Source organism: Geospiza fortis, unplaced genomic scaffold (genome assembly GCF_000277835.1).
Source record: "Geospiza fortis unplaced genomic scaffold, GeoFor_1.0 scaffold166, whole genome shotgun sequence".
In the NCBI taxonomy this organism is placed as follows: Eukaryota; Metazoa; Chordata; class Aves; order Passeriformes; family Thraupidae; genus Geospiza; species Geospiza fortis.
In genome coordinates, this window is record NW_005054310.1 from 3,347,388 (window position 1) to 3,371,585 (window position 24,198).

The following is a 24,198-nucleotide window of genomic DNA, read 5'->3' on the forward strand; positions in this document are numbered from 1 at the left end:
GACAGACCTGGCCGTCTCCCAGAGGCGAGCTAACATTCCCTGAGATGCAGCAGCCTCCCTTGCCGAGGTTGGCAGTCTCTCTCTGACTGCTGTGTGTGGCACTAGAAAACCTTCCAAAGAAGAGAATTTTTTAAAAAGAAACAACACTTTGTATCAGTAATGAGAACAACTGTTGGCCTCAGATGCCACATCTGCTTCAGGTATCCTGGATACTCTTCAGAGCCATATGCAAAAGCAATTTAGGTACTTTTCTACTAAATGAAAGGCTCCTCTCCATCTCTTTTTTGACCCAGATGAAAGGAAGCCTCATTCTTTTCTCTTTCCCTGGAGGCCTTCCTCCTATCCCAGACACTGCCTGTGAAAAGAGGTAAAGGTTGTGTGCATTCCCTCCATTGCTGGTCTGCTTGAAATGATGATGGAAGAACCAGGAATCCCAAGAAGCTTTGCTAGCATTTGCTTGGTAGGTGTCAGCCAGCAGGTTAAAAGACTGGAGAGCCCCTTGGGCTGAGCTGGTAGTCGTGCTGTTATCTTACGGTGCCCTTCTTTCCATCCCCTTCTTTCTTTCTTTCCTGTTAATGTATTTTTGTAAACTATATGCAACTGAAGCATCTAGTCTCCTCCAGGCTGCTTCTTGCTCTTGGTTCCTTCAGTTCTTTGAAGTTGAGAAGAAAACCAGATCCAAAGTATGGAATAACATGGTATTTTTGGTGATGGACAGCGTTTGGGTCTTCAGCTTTTTTTTATGTCTGCCTGTCTGCACAATTTAGATGTGAGGGTATGTGCCTCCTGGAATTGTCTTAGGTGAGCTGAGTCAGAGAGAACTGTGAGCTCTCCCCATTTCTCATGACAGGTTTTGGATATAAGAGATAAGCAGATGGCAGGGCTTGGTGTTTCATAGCTGTCTAGGCAGGCTGCCTTTCAGTTCACATTTGCTCTGTGTAGGACAGACTGGCACAGCTCTGTCTACAGCTGATATTGCTGATGGGATGGGCTGGGGGACAGAAAAGCACATCAAGTGGTCAGAAATCTGCTCAGCCCTCCTACTAAATATAAGCCAAGAAAGGCTCACCTTCCTGATGACTGCATGGCAGGTGACTGCACATAAATGTACACTGCTAAAATTCATAACTGTGGATTATTAAATGGTGTTCTTCACTCACTTTATCCACTTTTCGACTTGGTTCATACACAGCATTGACTTAGTGGATTTGACTAAGTGGTGGTCTCTGTGCAGTTGGCAGTCACAAGAAACAGCAGAGGAGAAAGTTCCTTCCACAGGACAAACACATTAGAAATAACATCACCCCTGGAGGAGGCAGTGGTTGACACTGGAACTTTTCCACTCTCTTCATTTGCTAATGTTGTAAAAGTTGGCAGCTATTTAAATTGGTAACAGCCCTCTAAATACATCATGGGTTTTGGTTTGGTTTTTTCTTAAATAAGTAATCCATCAGAATGGCAAAATACCTTTGGAAAGAAGAGCATTGTGATATTAAGTTCATCTAGAAGTTACAGAGAAAAACACAGCCTGCCTGTTAATTGTTTTACTTCAATGCCTTTTGCTGATATTGAGAGCTTAGAAGAGCTCAATAGTGCTTTCAATTACTTGGGTGTAAATCGAGAAAATGACAGTGGAGTTGGTCCAGATTTACATAAGGACAAACGAGATTTTAAGAAATGTCTGTATAGTTTCCTTTCAGGCTTTAGATATAATTATCTTAATTAGGCTCTCAATTCAAGGGTCTAATTTCCACCATGGTTAATGAAGAACACTTATACTTGGTGACTGAATTATCTGACTTGAATTATCATTTCTAGAGAATATTCTAAAGACTCCTAATGAGAGAAAAAAAGCCTCAGAGTTCTCCAGCTTTATTTTTCCAAATATGTAGACTAAATATAGCATGTGTTCCCCAGAAAATGTGAGTGACAGGGATTAGTAATTCATGAACAACATGGCCCATTTACAGTCCTACCAGCACAGAATTCACCGTGGCATGGAGAATATCAAACAAAACAACTCGGTTGACTTCCATGCATTTAAAACAATGAGGAATAAAGGCTTAATTCAGCCTAAAACTCCAAAAGCTCCCTGGATTTAGTTAACAGTAATGAAAACATTGAATAATAGCTAAGAAATAAGCTGAAACCCAGATTTTAAAAGTCTGAAAAATAATTAATTAAATCCCCAAAGTGCTAGGAGTTGTTGTTGAAAATGAAGCTGAGTTCTGTCACAAGACTTTGCTCAAAAAATACTTTTCAAAAGTCCTAGCAAAATCCATGGATTGTGTTTAATTGTCAGTGTTTTAAATCCCTGCCAGCCTATTCTGAGATGTGGTACGCTGTGACTACGAGCAACCCATCAAGACTATGGTTTTTCTTAGCAGTTGATAATTTTTGCATGGTTTTCTTTTAAAATAGATCTCAGGACTGGGTTGCAGGGGCCCCAGTTCCTCAGGACTCATTTGGAAAAGGGAGCATTTTAGGCTCGATGCCCTGGGCAGGCATGGAAAGCAGAGCAGAGCAGTGTTCCCAGGCAGGCTGTGTCCCGTGTTCTTGGCAGAGGAAGGTCCACTTGTGTGGCAGCTGCTGCAGGGGCTCCAGGCCATTGAGGTGAGCCATGGCAGTGGCTCTGAGCAAGGATGGCAGAGCACACTCCAAAGCCCTGTGAACAGGGACACCAGGCAAATGCCACCATGGCATGTGGCACTCAAGTGCTGTAACTGCCTTCACATCTTGCTGTCTGTGTAGTACTCCTGCAGTGCCAGCAAAGGAGCAGCCAGCCTCAAATGTCCAGAAATTATTGGGTAAGTTATGGGATCAAACAGCCTTTAAATGACTGGCATATCTCCAAGTTTTGAGACTCATACCAAAGGCATGTTTTTGCTGTATTGTCATAAAGTAACATGGTAACTTGAGCAGGAATTGCTTTCCTTCTCAACAGAGATAATGTGAATTACCCAACCAAAGTGCTCCTACTCACCGTCTTAAAGTATTGCATGTTGTATCCTCAGAACTGGCCCTTTTCCTGATACCACTTTGGTTTGTTCTCCCCAGCTGACTTTGAGCACAACCTGCTATTTATGCCTGCCCAGTCATGCTTCTGGAAAAGAAGAAGTTGCTCCAGCTGTAGCTCCAGTGGCTGTGGATAGGATGAGTTCATGTGTTTGCTGCCTTCTCTGCCCTTACAGAAGTAGCCCATGTCCTTGCAACTGTGAGTTTCATTTTGTACCTCAGCTTTGCTTCAGGTATAAATCACCCACAGCAGGCATTTGCTGCCTGCCGCACTACAAAGCATCAGGCTTTATCTGTAAGCACTGCACACAGTTTTGCTGCAGTTCAGTAAACAATGTACATGGCTGCTGTGCTCCAAGTGAGTCAGAGACCTAGAAATGAGCTGTTACTGAACAGCAGGGTACAGACTGGGCCTTTCTTTACCCAGTCCAAGCATATAAAGCAAGTTATTGCTGTAAATATTTCTCTCTCTGGCCTTCTCTTCATTGCAAAAAGAGGTACTTTCCTGATGTCTGTTAGAGATCCAAACCACAAACATATGAAAATATATTTGCTTGTTTATTGTATCTTAATCTGCCAGCTCCTATTGTGCTAATACAAATGAAAAGGGCACCTTTCCCACCCAAAAAGTGTGGGTTTGCCCTTGGTGTACCCAGGACAGCAGCTTTAACTTTGGAAAGCTAAAGCCATCTTTTCACATTTCTTTTTTTAACTTGTTAGGAGAAAATCTTTACAATACCTGTGCATTAATCTGCTGATAATCCTGTGTCTGTAAATCCACTGAGTGAAGTGGTGCAGGATGAAAACCTCACCTGGGCTCAGCTGCCATCAGGAGCTGGGCATGAAGGAGGAGTTAGGCTGGCAATCTGGCCACCAACCCCTGCTGGCACTGCTGTCTCCTGCCAAACACTGACCCTGCTTTCCCCCGTGCTTCACCCTCTGGGCTGGTGAGAAAGCAGCTGGTGTGATGGGCATTGGGCTTGTTGCTGTGCCACAGCAACCCTTGGCATTAGAAAAGCACAAGGACAGGGTTGCTGCTGAAACCTCCAGCCTTTCTTCTGGAAAAGCCATAGATTAAGCAGCAGCAGCCTCCTCAGGTATGTGTGAATGATGTAATCAATGTAATCCAGTGATGTAATCCAATTTATTTTTGATGGCTGACAGCAGATGCCTTGCTGTGCCTCACCTTCCCACCCAGTTCTCTGTCTTCTGACTACCCCTTCCCAGCCTACCTCTGTTTTTTTTTTCTTAATTTTGACTTTTTCCCTTCTGGTTTTAATTTAATACTTTTCTCAACAAATGAAACCTTCCTGTAAAATTTGCTGTGCGTGAATGGATCATGGTCATGCTTTTTCTCCCTTTCCTTTAATAAATGTTATAGGATGAACAGTGTTGCCCATGTTAAGTAAATAGAAAATAACTAAGAAAACAAAGTGAAAGAAGTCAATCTCACTATCCATTTCCTCCTGATTGTAAGACAAGAGCAGGTATCGTGAGCTATCAGCCATGTGTGGCCTGCAACCAGAAATCTTCCTGACAAGTGGCAGCAACCTTCTCACACCTCTCCTGTGGAGAGGCAGCACACTTACCAGATACAAAGACTGCCAACAGTAGTTGCTGGCACAGATGCTGCCAGGGAATCATGCACAGTTGAGTAGTAAAGCAAACTCCAGGAAAACTCAACCTATAATTAGGTAATTCCTGCCTGAGCAATTGGCATCAAGCAAGTGAGAAATCAGCTGTGAAAGAGAGGAATTGACTGGCTTAAGAGAGAGGCAGATTGACTGGCTTAATTCTGGGGGGGCTGGGTGAGTATTTTGGGCTTTTTTTTGTTTTGTTTTCCTCTTGGCTACTTTTGTTTCTTTCTCTTTCCATTTTTTCTGCCTTCTCTTTCCCTTGCCTTCTGCACCTACAACTCTTCCTCTCTCCTTCCCTCACCCATCCCTGAGACGACAAGCAGATATTATGAGTGCATAATATGTCAACTCATCTGCTGCAGCAATTTTTTCCTCCGATGAAACTGAATCTGGAGTAAACCTTTGGGAAGTGACCCCAGAGGCGTGCATGTGCAAAGCTCACGAGGGGGTGGTCCCAGGGGAGAACAACTCCTCTACCTCACATGGGGTAAATCCATTCAGTTACAGCTTGCCTGCTGGCATGTTTTGGTTGTAACAAACCCAGGGCAACTTACATTACCCAGACAGTGCTTGCCTCCACATTTGCAAAGGTTTCTGTGCCCAGAGTACCACAAGCTGGTCAGGGCCAGCTGCCCAGTGCTTGGAAGAGGCTGCTTGCTCACTGGTGTCTCCTGCTGAGGTGTTTCCACACTTTACAGGGCCCAAAGCAACAGCTTTGGTCTCAAAGGAGGAATGCAGGTGCACATGGATGGCCTCCCCCACCCCACCTGCACCTCTTGCACCAGGTCACCACTGGAAGGCTGCTGCAGGTACTGAGAAACCTGATTCACCTGGGTTTGAGTAAATCTTTTCACTTACACCTGGGAAAGAAATCTGCAAGGGAGGTCTCCCACAGCAGTCTTTTGCAGCAAATTTTCTTGTTCTTTGTGCACAGGTACAGACCTGTCCTACACTGTACTTGTGTCAGTTTTAACACCTGTACCCATCTGCACATAATAAAAGCATCTGTTCCCTGAATAACACGTGTGAATTCACTGAAATGTGAATTTGTGGGATTGCTTCAGTGTACTACACAGAGTTCCTTTCCCCTGCTAATTCAGGCCACAGTGGTGGCACAGGCATTAGTGCTCAGGCAGATATTGCTGCACAGCTAGTGGGTGCCTGATCCAAATGAGCTCCTGGCTGGTTCACCTCCCCTAGAACTGACCTAAAGGCTGGACTTGTTTCAGGCAGGCTCCAGGAGACCTCTGCCTGCCAGTCCTGCCTGCATGGTGCCCGTGCATGGCTCTGGGGTGTCTGGTCACACAGCTGAACATCCAGCTTGGCCCTTCCCTCTGCCTCCCAGAAGGGGAAGGAGATTCATCTGAAATGCTCAAGGTCTAGCGCAGCCTGGCCTAGTGCAAGGCGCTCCTGCTCATAGCAGTGGCATGGCCTTAGGTGCTCTTTAAGGTCCCTTCCAGCTCGATGATTCTGTGAGTGAACGCTGCTCTTTCTGCTGTGTCACCGCAGCTTTGCTGGAGACTTGGCGGCCGGAGAGAGCTGCGGGGCTGGCAGGGGGCAGGACGCGCTGTGCTCGGCAGGCGGCCAGCGCCACCCCTGCCGGCGGGCCAAGCAGCCCACGGCGGGGGAGCAGGCCTGATTTCAGTGGGCGCTGCTAAATTAGCCAGAGGGCTCCTATGCTTTGGCCGTGGGGCACAAAAGGCACGTCACCTGCTGTCCCCAGGTGTGCTGCACCCAGACTCAGACGTGTTTGCCCAAGGCAATGGAGGGGGACCTTGTGGTGTGCAGTTGTCTCATGGCTTGGTGGTGCAGCTCTCCCTGATTCTGCACCTCTGGAGCACCATGTTTGCACAGGAAAGGCTCGGCACCCATCAGGGTCTGACGGGCCCTGTGCAAGCAGCGTGTGTGCACAAAGCCTCTGGGCACAAGGTTCCCTGCTCACTCTGGGCCGCACACAGGAGGAGTGCATGTGTGCCCCTGTGTATATGTATATGTATATGTATATGTATATGTATATGTATATGTATATGTATGCACACATGTGCATGGATACAGGTGTGTGTATGTACACTTATGTGTAATAGCAACTAAACTGGCTATGCAGGTCAATGCCCTCAGTCTCAATAAGCAGCTGCCCTGCTGCACAGAGGCAGGTTTGGGGAGAAGAGGGTACCTGGTAGGCCAAGGTAGGGATGCAAAGGTGGACGGTCAGCACAAGAAAATGTTCAGCAATGGCCACACAGCCATCTGGAGACCTGTGCTAGGCTAGTGACTTGTTTTGGACTGTAAACAAACAGCAGGAGTGCCATGGTGTTGTGAGGAGTCCTACACAGCCATTTGAATACTGTTAATCTCTTATTTCCCATTGCTGGTAAGTTGGAGACTAGAAACTGGCAGTGGGAAAATGATTTGGGAGGTCAGGTTTGCTGTATGGGAAGCTTTCACTTTGCATCTTCTGTAGGTGAGGACACAGGTGACCAAAGGAGGTTTGGCTCACAGACTCCTTAATTCACTTTCTGCTCAGTTAGTAAGTGATATCACTGCACCATGGCTATTGTGAAGCTCCAGCAAAGCCTCAGCATTGCTGACTCCAGCTTGGTAAACAGGAGTTCTGCAGCAGCTTTGACTCTAACCAAGAGAGCTATCAACCTGCTTCCTGAGAAGCTGCATGAGGGACACAGATGGAATGCCTAAATGGGGGTATTTGTCAGCTCAGCCCTTGCTTGGGAGGCTGGTCTAGAAGAAATAACACCTAACACCAAATCTCTGTCTGCCTCATGTTGTGGAAGTGTGTCTGTGCTGGCCTGAGAGCAGTCTCCTCTGAACTCCTCTGAGCAAGGGCTTATGGTCATGGACAGCTGAGATCAGTGACCTAGGCTGGCTTCGGGGGCTGTGTAAACAACAAAATCACAGCTGAGCCAAAGCACCCATCTGTCCTGAGCCCCAGCTGACTCTTGCTTTGTTTTGACAAGATGCCCTCCCAATGGTGTTTACCATTGCCAATTTTTCTTTGTTTATTTCTCTCCCTTATCCCTAAAGAATTACTCTTGTTCTATTGCTGCTGCAGAAATTCTTAAAAATCATCTTGAATACCCTCATTTGCTGGGAAGAAGAGCCCACAGGACATCAGTTTGCCTTTAGCCCCAACCATATCAGCCAAAAGCAGCTGCCCATGCTGTTAGTGCCACACAAGGCCTCCACTATCAAGATGTGTGTGTCCCCAGAACTTGAAAATGGGAATGTCACACCAGTCTTGTTATGCCTTTTGGGCTTTCAGGAGGGATATGAATCTTCTGATTCAAGTGGCTTATTCTTTGGGATCACAGCCTGTGTTGTGCTCTGATGGTGTTGATGCAGCATCAAATCGTACATGGGTGTCTGCCCCAGTCTCAGCTCTGCTGCTGCTCCCTGTCTGTGTGCCCTTGGCTGCTGTGGGTCCTTGCCATCAGGGAGAGCACTCACCTCCTGCAGCTTGCAGCCCCTTGACCCAGAGTGGCTGCTCCAGGGGCTCGTGGTGTTGTGGCTGGCATGGCTCACAGCTGCTTGCCCAGGGCCAGGGGGCTTCAGGTCCCCCCCAGACACCCAGCAGCAGCATCCACAGCAAAGGGCAGGGGCCACAGATACTGTCTGTCATGTTCTTGGAGTGGTGAGTCACCCACAGTGATTCTCATTTTACCCTTCTGAAGCTCAGTGCAGACTAAAATTAAAGGAATCTGGAAGTCAGGTTCCTTCAGGACATCTGGCTGGGATTGGAGCTTACTGAGGCTGCTGCATCTCCTGACTGACTGCCCAAGTGCTGATGGCTTTAGTGCTGCTCTCAGGACCTCTGCAGCAGAGTCATCCTGCAGTATGGATTACCTGGCACATGCCAGCCCCGAAGATATGGCCATCATTATGCAGAGAGGCAGTTTGCCCAAGGAGAGGAAAGCCAGCTAAGCCATGTCTACCAGCATGCTCCCTGCCAGGCTCTCTGCTCCTGGGAAGATGAGCCACTGGTATCTGATCCAGTGAGAGACAAGCAAAAGCCAACCAAACAAGTCCACCTAATCCACCTCCAAAAATATCCCCTGGCTGTAAGAGGAAAGGCCCTGGGAGTTGCTGGCTACCTGTTTCACTTTGGCACATGGAAAGAAAAAACACAGACCATGAGGAGGGGAGTGTGGGGTATGTGTAGTGTTTCTGGGCTCCTCCCTCAGGCAAGGTTGAAGGGGGAACAGTGCTGAGGTGAAAGCAGAGCTATTGTTTCTCTTGGGTTTCACTGCAGGGTGGTTTGCCAAGGTCACCCACTGTCCCTGCCAGCTCTTGTCCTTGTCCTTGGAGTATGTCTCCTCCAAGATTGCTTATACTGGCCTTTCCCTGTCAGGTTGGAAAAAAGATAAATTCAACTCTTTCTACCTAGCAGACTTCTGCAATTTTCTCATCTTTATTGGGATTCAGAACTGAAGCAGACATCATGCATTAAAAGAAGTAATCAAATGAGTTGCCAGAGCTCAGACTGCTTGGAAGAGGAGGGGCATCAATTTGCATAATTTTGATAAAATACTGGGTCAGTCCTAAGATGGAATGACGCTACATGTGACCAGAGGTGAAAGGAAACTGCTTATGTGGGGGTGTGAAAATTGAGCACACAAAAGGAGCTGCCTTGCTGCCCATGTCCCACCCTGTTCATCCAGGACACAGAGAGAGGGAAGGAAGCTCAGGGATGAGTGGTCATTGCTGCCACTGCCTTCGGAGAGCAATCTGGATATAAGAGGAAGTGAACTCTCTCCCTGGTTTTACCCTCTTTTAATATTTTTGCAAAACTGAAATAAGTCAGAAACCACAACAATCTCATTTGGTGAGCTATTTAGTCCTTGCTCAAGGAAACAAACATTTTCAGCTGTGGCTGCTCCAAGGTCTGTCAGCAGTGCCAGCAGGAACCTGAAACCATTCTGTCCTCTCTTTAGGGCAGAAAGAGAAATTACTCTTTCCTCAGTACTCAGAACCCAGCTGCAGGGCCCAGGCTCCCAGGAGCCCCAAAAGTGCAAAGCAGGATACTGTCTCATCCCTCATGTCCCCTGCATCCAGCTGCTCCTGCTGGTGGCCCCTCTCCTCAGGGCAGCAAGCAGCCACCTGCTTCCCAGGGGCCTCAGGGTGAGGAGCACCTGGCCAAGGAAACACCAGCCTGCGTTCACCAAGGTCCTGTTTGACCTGCACAGCCCAAAGCAGGATAGCCCTGGGATGGAAGAAAACCACTGCTCCCTGCAGACCTGGTCCTCTGCACTTAAACCAGCCTGTGTATGTCCTCATGCCTGGGACTTGACTCTTGTGGTTTGACGCTGGCCAGATGCCAGGCACACATGAAAGCTTCTTGTTCACACCCCTCTGCAGCTGGACAGAGAAGAGAAATTTTAATGAAGGGTTCATGAGTTGAGATAAGGACAGGGAGAGAGATTACTCATTAAGTACCATCAAGGGCGAAACAGGCTCAGCTTAGAGATATTAGCTGGTGTGGCTGGCTGGTGGGGACAAAGGCAGCTGGCTGGTTGTGTGTTTCTCACAGCACATGACTAAATACATACAGTGCTTCCTTGCTCTGGAGTTTGTCTATACATGCTGGAAGGCATTTGGAGACAATTAGCTGACCAGGTGGCTCAGTGCCCTCAGTGTGTCTGACTATGCAAAGGACTGCTTTGCACAACAGGGAGGTCTCTCCTTGGGAGTTCTCAGTCTACATCCACCAAAGAACATGGGAAGGCTCTCATGGGACTCCTGAATGCAGGGACAAAGCACCCTGCAGTCTCTATGCTCGCCAAAAGGGTTAGAGCAAAGTGAACATCCCTTGGCATCAGGAGACAGGCTCTGTCAGGAGAACTCATAGCGTTTATTAGGCCATCAGATAGAACCAGGAGAAAAGAGCAGTCATGTTTTGGGGCATTTACATGTCTTCATTTTTTTCTGAGTGTTTTGTTTGGTCTAAAAGACATGACTCCTCCTTGCAAATCTTGCTTCTCCTCTGACTTTAGACCATGGCAGTGGCAACAACCTTCTTAGCATTGTGTCCTTCTTCATAGAAATATAGTAGTGAACAAAAAATGGTGGGCACCAACAGGTGCTCTGAAGAGGACAAGTGAGATGGAGGGGAAACACCATTGTGACTAAGTAAAAAAATAAAATCCCACTTTTTTGTGCCTTTCCAACTGTATCTTGGGGGAGACACAGCCAAGAAGAAGGGTACTGGCTGTACTCCAAGCCTGCTTTTGTTCTGAAAGCTTCCAACAACAACTGGGGTTTATTGTTGTCCATAATGATGCTTCCAGTCCTACCCTGAACTAAGCAGTGTTAAGCCTGAACAACTGGGATGTCCTCGCTAAAAACTGTGGCATTTTGTTCTCCTTCTATCACTGACAAGAAGATATTCACAGAATCACAGAATATGCTGAATTGGAAGGGACCCACAAGGATTATTGAGTCCAGCTCCTGACCCTGGACAGGATCATCATCAAGAGTCACACCATGTGCCCAAGAGTGTTGTCCAAAACGTCTTTAATTAAGACAGGCTTGGTGTTGTGACCACTCCCCTGGGGAGCCTGTTCCAGTGCCCAACCACCCCCTGGGTGAAGAAACTTTCCCTAATACCTAACCTAAACCTCCCCTGACACATCTTCAGGCCATTTCCTCTGGTCCTGTCACTGGTCACCACAGAGAAGAGAGGAGAGAGGCCCCTCCTCTTCCCCTCATGAGGAAGTTGTAGACTTCAGTGTGGTCTCCTCTTAGTCTCCTCCAGGCTGAACAAGGTTGCTTGCTCAGCCGCTTCTCACACAGCTTCACCTCAATGCCCTTCACCATCCTTGTTGTTCCTCTTTGGACACTCTTTAGTACTTTAACATCTTTCTTTAAGGCAGTGACCAAAACTTTGCACAGTATTCAAGGTGAGGCTGCCCCAGAGCAGAGCAGGACAATCCCTCCCTTGCCCAGCTGGTGATGCTGGGCCTGATGGACCCCAGTACAGTGTTGGCCTCCTGGCTGCCAGGGCACTGCTGGCTCATGTTCAACTTTCCATCGACCAGGACCCCTTTCCATGCCACTGCTCGCCAGCATGTCATTCCCCAGTCTGTCCTTACATCCAGGGTTATCCTGTCCCAGGTGCAGAATTTGGCACTTTGTGTTGAACTTTATGTGTTTGGTGATTGTCCAGCCCTCTGATTTGTGAAGATCTCTCTTCAGGGCCTCTCTGCCTTCAAGGGACACAGCAGGTCCTTGTATCACGTACAAACTGTTGTTTGAGGCTGCTCTGCAGTATGCTGCTATCCCACCCAACCCCTCCTGAAGCCTGACCCCAACTAATTGGTCACGCAGGCAACCAAACTCCTCCAAAGGTTATATATATGAGAGTACACATTAACATATGCACATTGTTGTGCACACCACCAGAGTACCTGCTTTGATCTACAGCAAAAAAACCCCATGCAAATAGCTGATCAAAATCATCAACCTCTGCCTTTGACTTTGTGCTCCCCTCACTATAAGCAGTACTCAGAAATTTCTCCAAGTTTTTCTGATCACTGCCACAGAAAATAGGATGAAAATGCCCACATTTTAGCTTTCTGCAGAGCCAGTGTCTGGTGACTTGGCTTCAGAGACATCTAGTATGGAAACTAGATGGGACATCTAGTTCCTTGGTCTGGATGCATCACTCCTTTGTCACTCTAACTTTGCTGTAGAAATCGGTTCAGATGATTGAGATTTCAGGTGAGCTTAGCATTTGTCAGAGGAATCAGCATTTCACTTGGATGAACAGACAGTTGCCCACTTCAGCAAGATATCAGGATCAGGACCATATTTACTAAAGACTAATCTCCCAGTACCCACTGAAATTGAAGTGAGTCAAACGTTGTCTTGTAAAAGAAACACATTTGTCACTTGGATGTATTTTCAATGTATAATGTTAATCTTTCTCATTGCTCACATGAGAACTCTTTAGTAAATTACTGCTAATTAAAATAATTTTCTAGACAAAGAAGATTTTTACATTTCTCTTGTTCAGGTGAAATTCAGAAATGACACAAAATGAAGCCTGAATAACAGAAAGAAGGAAAACAGCCTGTTAGAAGACCAGCCCTGAGAACAGTCATGATGAACAGAGGCTGAAGCAACCAAACCCTCAAAGTGACATTCACAGAGGAGCTTTGCAGCATCCCCACAGAGCTACAGAGGAAGATCCCACTCACCTTTGGATGGAAATTTTCCCCACGTGACCACAAGCTCACAACCCATGGAGATGTTGCACATGATGTCCTGGCCCTTGATTCATGGATTTCCCAGGAGAAAGACTGGGAAGCACCCAGCCCTTTTTCTGGCTTTTTGACCAGCTAAAGGGACTACTGTGTTTTTTGCAAGATTGAAAACTGTATTTTTTTGTTTTTTTGCATTGGGGGATGGTCTCCCCTTTGCTAGCTGGCCACAGCCTTTCTGGAGCTTGCTAGTTCCAGCACACCTGGATTTCTGATGAGGAGTTGTATGCAAATATTAAAATAAAAATAGAGGCTTTTGCTGCACTCCTGTATGTTTGCTGGAAAGCTCTCAGAAAGCACAATGAATACTGAATTTTTTCCATCAGTGCTTGCAGCACTTTCTTGACATGAAAGTGATGTGATAAAATGTATTTTCAAGGACACTTGAGTGAAGTGCATCACTCCGTGTCATCTTTCCGGTAGAAATTCCCTAAACAGAACAATTTAAGATTTTTTTGCATAGCTTGATGACTGTCAGTAGTGTCTCCATCAGCTTTGCAGAAGGCTGTGGATATTTCCACAAAATACAAAAAATAGGCCAGATGATATCCAGATCACACTAACCTCTAGAAGAATAAATGCTTGTTTTGCGAGGTATTTTGCCACTAAATAACAAAGAAGCTCTAAAAAGAAATGTAATGCAGGGGATCACCAACCTGACAAAAAAAAAAGCAGGAAAGATCACTAAAGTGACATTCAGAAAACATATTCTGACTAAAGACTAGAGAACATCTGCTTCAGCATCTGAATTTGCATACCACAAATTAAAACAAATAAAATATCCCTGAGCTGTCATCTGCTCTCTGTTATGACAGCACAGCCTTGCCACTTCCTCTGTTCTTGGGGTAGGATGTCCTGACTGCCTGACATGGCTTTTGCCAGGAGGACAAAGTTTTAGCACAAGCTCCTCAATCTCACCCCAACCTCCTCAGCACAGGCACTGCCGATGATCTGCTGACATTTGATGGGCACAAGCTGCAGATCCCCATCTCCCCACCCCCAGCAATGTTTTTGAACAGCATTGATGATGTATGAGGGCAGAAACATGGATCTAAGGAATGGCAAATTCCCAACAGGATCACCTCATAGCAGTCTAGGCCCAGCATCAATCCCTTTTCTCTGCAGCTACACCGAAGCACAGAACAAAAGAAACATTAGGCATGGCTTGCATTTGAATTTATGTTGCTTGAACCCGGCTCTGACTTCAGCACATGAGGGCCACCTATAAATCTGAAATGATAATGAGCACAGAAATAAAACCAGCCCAGCCTGTTTTTGCCCAGTGCTGTTGCACGCCTCAGCACACCTCTGAGTGCCAGGATTGGGTGCTGGGTGGCACTGTGACAGGAGAGTGACAGCAAAACAATAAATCTCTTCAGACATAAGTTACCATTCATGGTCATAAAATCAGAAGAGTAGAGCATAAAAATAAAGAGCTCTAATTTATGATGGATGTATCTCAAGCAGAGCTTTCTGCTGCCTGCAAATCAAAGCATATGGATACTTTAAACAAAAAGCCCCAACTGGATGTGGGAAGATTCCATGTAGCATAACCATAGGACTCTGTTTCTGGAGAATTTGCCTAGTGTGTGATTTGGCCCCTGTTGCTTGCCAGGCATGGAGCAACATCTACCTGGGGTGTGATCGTGGTGACATAAACCACTGCCTTGTCAAAGTTGCCTCTGCTGTGGAAGATCCTCATCACTGGCACAGGACAGCCTGCAAAGTCTGGACCCAGCCTGGCTCTGGCAAGTTGCCAGTGTGTGTGCTGAATTACCCCCATCATCCATCCAAGGAGCATTCAGATTAGGAGTTTGAGGACCTCATGTCTCTGAGTGTCTCAGCCATTGAGGCACCAGCCTGACAGGGACATTTACTCTGAGCCATCTCTGTGGTGTTGAGATGCTCAGCTGCTCTATCACAGCCAGTGAGAGTGGCCAGTATGGCTTTACCTGTCTTGCTCCTACATGCAGAAGGCCCAGAAGCCCAGAGCCTCCATACATCAAAGTTTCTTCCCCAGTAGTTCCAGGGCTGGCAGTGCAGAGCCATTTACACCAGGCTTCCATTGATCCTGCAGGATGAATGCTCTCCTAGGGACATGTGCAGTCACCAGGTGACTTTGCTGGGTTTGTGAGCTACCACCTTGCCAATGGCCTTTCCTGCATGCCAGGCTGTAGCAGGGTCTTTGTAGTAAGATGGGATTTTACTTCAGGCTGTTCCTAACTGATGAAATAAGCAATATTATTGCTTGTTGAAACACCTTCACTGGGTGATTTTTATGCCCAGAATTAATAAGAAATTGCAGTTATATGGCTGGAGCAACATCTTGCAATATGTGTCTTGAACAGAAGTCGCTAACACAGTTTGCACAGCAGCTGGTACTGAGTGTGTTGCTAGCCCAGCCTCCAGCCAAGCAAGTCTCTCACCACAGCTTAGGTTTGGCATCTGAGTAGGAATGATTTGGTGCTATAGTTTTCAAGCGTGGCTAGATTGAATATGTTGGGCCTTCCTCTCTCTCTGTCATGTTCTGAAATCCATGGAGGACTCCTGACTGGCTTTTGGCAGAGTGCTAATTACACCCTTGTAATTCCACCCTCATCTTTTTTCCTCCCTCTCACTGATAGAGGAGAGAGACTTTTTTTTTTTTTTTTTGTCCTTCCCCACTCCTACTTCTCTTGCCCAACCAGGGAAGTTCAGGAATGACTTCAAGGAAAATCGGAAAAGCCTTGGGTGGCTTTTCTTCATTAGTTGTGGCTCCAACTGTGGCAAAAGAGGCACAGAGCCAAGCTGCCATCTGGAGCTCCTGCTGCCCAGCCAGTAGCTGTCTCTCCCAGGCTCTGTCTGCAGGGCCCATGGCACTGATGCAGCAGTGAAGATGAGACAGAGCTGAACTAGATTTGCCTCTTTATTCATGCCATGATATGCTTAGACAGAATGAGGACCCACTGCTCAGCTGTGGGGGAGCCCAGTCCTCATTTATTCTCCCTTGCAACAAGGATGAGGTATGCCAATGCCTGGACGGAGGGCTTGGGCTGAGCACAGTGCTGTTCTGCATGAGTTAAGGGCACTGAGGTAGGTCACAAATTGTGTCTCTGCGGGGCACCAGGGCTTTAAAGATTCATTGTTTTTCTCTTGTAGCATATTTGGTATCTCTATATCTGATAGCTGCATTCAGTTCAGCCTAAAATGTCTCTTGAACAGGGGTAGGATCTGTCAATTTAATCAATAAAAGGACTAAAAATGGAATTTTTGAAGCAGCTGGAGATCGTACAGCACATCATCAGCTTTGCTCCAATACTGCCTGTGTTAGTACTGTTCTTTCCTCACTGGTGACAGCAAGCCCACGTTAACTGGTAGCTGGCTCTCCAGTTCTGAGGCCATGGATCATCAATGACATCAGAGACTTTTCTAAAATTGGTTCAGACTATTAAAGGAAGGGCCATGGCAGAAAGAGGAATGAAAAAGTGACAAGCTGGTGACATGTTCATTCAGTTCCTCTTTCTCTACAAATGAAGAAGCATGTAACTTAACTTAAAAGAGACTGCTGAAAAAAGTCACGTGGAGACCATCAATAATGAATCATCCAAGGAGATGAGCATCCAGCAACAAATTTTCTGAAGAACTAATATCTCCTGTTATTACTGGATTATCTCCAAACCCAAACATTTCTGGGTTGTGTTCCAGTGATGACCCCTACGCAAAGAGTCTGCAGTCCAAGTAGGAAAATCAGATGGGGGGCTGGGAGATGTCCAGATCTCCTTTTACTTGCTCTGCCTGTGCCCTGTCTCTGATGTTGGCAGGGTGAGCAGAGCCCCTGGAACCTGGCTCTGAGTGGTGTCTAACAAGCTGGGTGTCCTGGCACTGCTGTGTGCTACCACACTGCTCTGGGTGCCACGCAGCACATGCCCAGCTGCTAGGAATGGAGAACACTGCCTGGAAAATGGGTGCTGCTATCCCTGGGGAAGCAGATCCACAGTGTCAAATTCCCATTGACTTTGGCTCAATGAGTCCAGCGTCTGCTCCCCAGGCAGTCAGGCATTTGGAGAAACATGAGAGATGTTTTATTCCTGCTCAATGACTTGTAAACACTTGAGCTCTCCCACAAATACCACTTGTGCTGCAGAGAGGCAAAATATTGCAGGCAGCATTTTGCAAAAATGATGTTTCCCTAGTAAATGAGAACCACTACTGTCTCCTCTCCAGTTACTTGCCTCTGACATGCAGCACATATTGCTCAGGGTTTAGAGTTAGGAGTTCCTGCTGTGAGCCCCATCCGTTCCCTCCTTCCCACTGCCAGCCTCTCACTCTCTCTTCTCAAGCACTCTTGCCTGCTGCCTCCTTCTCAGCTGTTACTTAACGACCTGCCAGCTGAGTTGCCCAAGGAGACTGAATAAATGTTAACACTACAATATTTTCTAGCCCTTAGGGATCTGATCCTGCAGTTTTCATTTACACGGCAGCAGCAGAAGTAGTTGTGAATTTGGGGGCTGTGGAAAGGAGCCCACCCGTGGGAGGGAGCCCGCTGGGTGCCATGCCCTGCTTTCATTGCAGTCCAGAGGGACACAAAGGCACCAAGCAGCTGTGGGTGGCCTCAAAGAGAGAGCACAAATGAGTTATTTCAAAGGTGGGTTAGGCTGTGCAGTGTGCTGTGGTCAAGTGTTGCAAGATGAAGTGATAATAGAGGATTATAAAGCAAGGCTACAGGGTATATGAGAGTACAGGGTGCATATTTGTATGAGTACAAAATAGAAAGGGTATAGATGTTGCGAGGAAGCAGCAGGGAAGAGCTCAACCATGCATGTGAGGGGGGAAGCACTTGCATATTCACTCTTGCTCCTTTTTGTCACATCATTTATTCATCACAAAGTGCTCTTTAGCATCTGTCTTTTTGGGTTGGGGGAATTATGACACAGCATCTTCAGAGTGTTTCAGTAATGCTCCTTTCCATCTGAAAGGCAACAAGGAATTTTAGGTGGGTGCAACACTGCACTCCAAGTGCAGTTCTCCACTTGGGTGGGGAAAAGCCCTTCTTCATGCCCTTCTGTTTCCCTGCAGGGATCCCTCAGAACATCATTTCACCTATGTCCCAGAGGTGCATCTCCCACTGGCCCCTGCCTGCACCAGGTGCCTGCAGAACAGCCTGCTGCCCACATGGCCAGGACTACGTGTCAGCTTGGGCAGCCAGGCTTGGCTCCAGCATTGACACATGGATTTGCAGCTCCATGTCTGTGCCCCAGGGTGGTGACCCTATGCAAAGGACATCCAGCATGACTGGCAGAGCCTCTATTGCATCCTCCATCACAGCTGTCATTTCTTCCTTTGCACAAACTCACCCACAGGGGCTTGCAAGCAATTGCAGCAATGCATCTCCCTGCCTGATGTCTGATTTATTGACTCATAACTCCAACAAGCAGGTGGTCCTTTTCCAATCCCCATCTTGGTCCCATCCGACACAGCGTGCTGGTCTCTGTAGTGCTGTGTGCCCTCTCCTTCTCCCTATCTTCACATGGCTTCAAGGAGATAAACACCTTCTTGCCCCTCTCCAGAAAAGCTGTGGCCTAATTGACAGATGGGCCAACATCTCATATGTGAATGTCTTCCTTCAGTTTCCCTGTTTCTGAGATGGCATTCTACTTTATCACCAGCAGTCAAATCCTGCACCAGCACAGGCTTTCTTTTTGACTCTAAGAAGCAACTTCACGGTACAAACAGACACCCCTGCAAAAACTTCCAACATGTTATCCTAATCCTCAGCAAAATAGACCAGATTTGGGAATAAAGACCAAGATGTCACTGACCCAGAGGCCAGGATAGAATCATAGAAGAGTTAGAGTTGGAAGGGACCTCTAAAGGAAGGCTAGTCTAACCCCCCTGCAATGAGAATGCCCCCACATCCCCACATTGCACGGGAGTGCAAAACTGTGACACCAGGATTTGCCAATGGTCTCGTTTCTTGTTTCTTCAGCAGCGACCTATTTATGAAGCCACAGAGCAAGCAAAAAACTGCCTCCAAAAAAACCAAACCCACACTGGAATGCACTGGGGAAAGTAAAACATATCTGTATGACATATGGATACATTTCTTCCTGATCCCAGCCAGCAATTATGTTATGGAGATAAAAACACATCAAGCTTTGGTAATTATACGACTATGAAGAAACTTGGGAAAATAACCCTATAGAATACTTTATAGACAAAGAAAATGTATTTCTTGGCTGAAATGTTCATCAATTAAACTTATAGATTAGTATTAATTACAGGAAAGTGCCTAATCTTTGTGCAAGTTTTTATCTAAGTATTAAGCTTTATGTTTCATCATCTAAGTACTTGTGTGGCTTTTCTGCCCTCAGTAGGTTTGAATCACTGTCAACAGCAGGGAAGGATAGCAAGAAGATGAAAGAACATCTGGTGTGGAGTTCTCTTGTTAAAAAATGAAAAAAGACATAAAATGCACTATAAAATTTTGCAGAACAGTTTTCAGAGAGTTTACTGGTTTTCCTTTAGTGGCATGTTGTGGACCCAAAATGGGGTCAAAGGCCATCCAATTCAGTGAGATATTTTCCCCCTGGACTGAAAAAAGCTTTACATTCAATTTCAACTCCCATAATGAACTTGCATATACATCCTCCTAGCATGTGTGCTGACCTCTCTAATGTGAAATGGGGGGGGAGCTGACAGGAGTGGAGGAATCCCTGTCCTTCTCCTGCCCAGAACATGTGCTTTCCCCAGAGAGGCTGGCTGTGGCACAGGGGCTCCTGACACCTTCTGCAAGCACATCTCATTACCTTGTCATCCTGCAGGCCAGCTACCAGCCATCAGCTAACCAGAGAGACCCACTCTCTGAGATCACACCTGCCAACTCTGCTCCCAGAGTCAGGAGACAAATAAAAAATGCAGCAACAGCAAATAACTTCCACAATCTACAGAGGTGGCAAATATGTCAAAAGCATTTTGATATTGAACTCTCACTTAAAATCAGTGATCCAAATGGGATTCAACATATTCTTTATTAAGGGCTAAGGGCAAACTTACTATTTTGGAATTCATTCACACGAGTTGGATGGACTTTATGAGTAATTGCTTTATGCAGCACTTTCCTGCATCGTGCATCATTAAAATCCTGCAACTGGAGGAACAAAGATGAATGGGGCTTGCTCACCCATCCTTGCCCAGCACTACATATGGGTGACCTCCTGACCTCCACAATTTTACCCACACAGAGTTCCCCAGTCCCCTGTCCTGGCCTCTCTTGGATGAAATCCCAGAGTTTTTCTCCTTATCCTTTCACACTTAATTACTGATATGAAAGGAGAGAGGTAATCCTCCCCTTCATCCAGATTTCACTCCCAGAGGGGGGCTTGAGCTAAGGTCAGAAGGAGGCCAGGAGCACTCAAAATACAGGTGGTGTTTTTCCCTGGTGTCTGCTTTGAAGAAAGCCTTCAGCCCAGAGATAAGCATGGAGACCTGCCTGTCGAAAAGAGGAACTTGTCAGAAGGCATTTCTCCTTGCAAACATGGCCCAGTCCTGGGGTGACCTGCCCTGGCTCCTGCTTTTCCTGCTGCTTGCACAGGACACTGCTGTGTGAGCATCCCGCAAAGAGGTCATGTGACACACAGCCTCCATCTACAGGTTTTTGTTTGTGCAGTCAGCAAGGTGCCAGGCCTGGGAAATCAGTCATGGGAGCTGTATTCCATGTAACTGGGCTGCTCTACTGCAGCCCAGCAAAGCCACAGTGCTGCTCCCAGCTGCTGGGTTGGCAGGGGACCACATGTGGTGAGTGGAATGTTTTGGAAGTTCTTTAGGAAACACTTCTGCATTGCAGATCCCAGGTGTCAATATAAAAAACTAGTCTAGGAAATAGTCAGGAAAAGCCTTGAGCTTTAAAAGCACCACACACACCATGCAGAAGATCAAATAAATGCCAGCCAATGAAGAGTGTCCCACTGGTGAAAAATCATTCCCGACATTGAACAGATCAACAAAAATACCGCAGGAATAAGCCCTGTTCCAGTTAATTAAACCATACAGGTCCTTCATTTTTCTGATGTTAGTGGGTACAACTCTTTGGAAAATGTGATATCACACTATTATGCTCCAGGATTGCGTGCTTCTTCCAAGATGGAATATTCAAACATGGAGCATGGCAGACATGCCAACTAAAAGATGCCACAGCGCCAGTCAAAAAATCATGTGTTAAACAGTGGTAAGGGAAACTGTGCAGCTGCTGAGCCCTTCCCACATGTGTTTTCAAGGAGATAAAACTAGCATTGATGTATATTGACTTTATGGAGCTTTTTGAGTTTCTGGCGGACGTGCAATCTCCTAAGGCCATTTCACAACCCCTCACAAGGCTGTGGATGTTTTGCAATGCAGCAGTGCAGTCCTCAAGGTGGTGGAGCAGCGAGGGCGGATGGGGGAACAGGGTGCTCTGTTCCCTTGTGACACCAGGCAAAGGTGCAGTGATGAAGGTGCCTCTCCCTCTTGGGTGCCTCAGTGATCAAGCCACCGCTGAGTCAGACCTGCCACTCCAGGTAACCTGTGTGTGCTCCAGTCTTCTCAAATGACCCTCAAAAAGAATCAAAATGCAATAAAAATCCCAAGGCCAAACAGCAGCCTGTGAGCAGCACTTGCTCAGAGGAGAGGTAAAAGCTCCAGCAGTTGGACCCTGCATGCTTTGGCCAGAACATGTGTGGTTTGGCCAGATGCTGCACAGAAAGGCCTCTTCTACCTCCCTGGGCTCTTGTGCACACACAGTAAGTCTTAGAAATGTGTCAGTAATTTTGTTATCTAAGACCCCTGCAAAATATATCTGGTTCTTTCCTCAGACTTCTCAATTCCTTAAGGAAACTAAAGAAATTAAACTAAAGTAAATAAAAAAGTTCAGATTTGACTTGTTAAACAGCTTTTCCTTTGAACGAACACTGATGTCTTTGAAAACATTCCTATATAGCAAAGAGAGTTTTCCCCAATAGCCATAACTGGGTCTGGGAGGATCCTTTTTGGCCTTACAGTGCTAAACATGGTGACAATTATTTTGCAAGATTGTGTCCCATCATACAGAATTATATTTCTGGTATTGTAGCCCAACAGATCTGTCTCTATCCATGGGCAGTGGTTAAGGTTTGTTGTTTTTTTTTTTTCCCAACAATCACTGGTGACTGAACCACTCTGACACAGGGATAGTGTTCCCTAAAGATGACAAAGGGAGGCACCTTTGCAGTCTTGTGATGGAGAAATAGTACAGTTCCTCTGACTGAATGCTGACATCTCCTTTGGGATGAGATTAATCATGCCCTAGAAACTTCTGCAGCCCCTCTGATGACTTGCACCCTGACATCCTATACCTTCCTGTGTAGTCACTTCAACACAAAGTGAGTCTTACCCACTTCCCCTGCTCATGGATTTTCTTTCTGCCCCAATGACAATAATTCTGGCACTTGGCCTCCCTCTGTGGTACCTGAAGATATTGAAGATAGCTTTTGATTTCAGGTTGGTCCTCCCTGTTTTGGGAATTCTCATGGCTTGAAGAGTGTGTGTGCATATCATTTAGGGCTGTCATCTTTGAGGTCTGATTCTAGTCTTGCCATAGTGCTGAGGGCTCTGTACCACCTGCAGTGCTGGCACACAGCTGCTTCAGACACCACAAGCCTGAGCCAGGAACTTGTTTGGCAAATTCTACTCAGAAGCCCAGGGGCTTATTCTGAGCTGTCCCTGTGCCTGTGTGAGCATTTTGTCCCAACCCTTCTCAGCACCAGTGAGACCTTCAGTACAGTTTCATGTTTTCTGGGGTGCTTCAGCACTGACATGCCTTTTATGAAGCCCTTCCAGCTGGGATGAAAGGTGTAGTCTGCAATTTGTACTGCGGCATGGTGTCCTTTTGGAGTGTTCCTCCATTCTCTGTTGTTTCTGTCCCCTTGCAGAGAGGTGAAGCTGGTGTCCCACAATTTGCTGGAAGCATTTCTGCCCATCCACGTAGTCTCTGCTTGCAGGTGCCTGTCACATATTACATCTTGTGCAGCAGGCCACCACCATTCCAGGTAGTCTCTGCCTGCAGGTGCCTGTCACAGAGATGCACATGTTACATCTTGTGCAGCAGGCCACCACCATGTATTTACTGTCACTTCATAAAAAAAACCACAAAATAGTATCTGGAAGGGCACTGGAGGCAGAATCTGATGGCTAGAGGTGCTTATTTTGCCATCCACCAGGTTCTCCTACACTAAAGAGATGCAGAGCTAAAAATAAACACATGGCCCATTAATGCTGAAGTACCTTGAAGCAATTGCCTAGGGAAAAAGAGAGGAGAAATTGGTAGAGTCTGAAAAAATAATTAACAGTGAACAGAGGCTGAAAGAAAAGCATGGATGAGGTGGGAATTACAGTAAAAGTCTTTTCCCAGGGGAAATCTGCTCTTTGCATGCAGAAACTCACTTGCACCTCCCATGCAGGGGCTTGCAGCAAGACTTTTTCCTTTGCAGCCAAAGTTTTTCTGGAGAAAGAGTTCTTCTATGCCTTTTGGATTTGAGAGTGGATACATGCCTTCATTTTTACTGCCATACTGGCTTTCTGTGCCCTTAGCGTGACCACACACCTGTGCCAGAAGGAAACTGGTGATGTTCATTGCAGGGAGAGGGAGCAGCAGGAGGGAGGGCCCTGAATCCAGGGTACAGAGGGAGCCTGTGGGTGTCTGGGAACCTAAAGCACGAGTCTGTGTTGGGCTTATTGACAAAACCTGCAGAAACCAAACATATTTTGAAAAAAAGGCATTTTTTCTATTCTGTATAAAATGTGGGTGGATTTTTTTTCTGGATCAGCTGTGTTTCTTATGGAGTCAGGCAGGGCTGTGAATCACACGGCTGTGATGGTTCTTTGCATCTGGACTTGGACTCAGCTGTTGGGCAATTTCTCTCTGGCAGCTTTGGTGCCTGTCCTGCCCTCATCCCAGTAAGGTGCTGGGGGTGCCTCCACCTTCCCCCACCACACACACACCCCCCCATGGAGCTATTAGCTCCCACTGCTCAGACTTTTGGCTCTGCCCACTATTCCTTTGGAAGGAGCGTGGCCCAGGCTGGAGAAGAAGCTGGGGACAACTGATGCAGTTGATAGCTGTGCAAACACATAGAGATGGATTGCTTAGGCACTGCATCCCTCCAGTGCACAAGGAGGAGGCAGGAGATGCAATCCTTAATCCCTTGGGCTCTCTGTGCCATCTACAAACCAGCATGGCTATCATCATCTAATGATCTCACCTCCAGATACTGAGTGGTATTTGC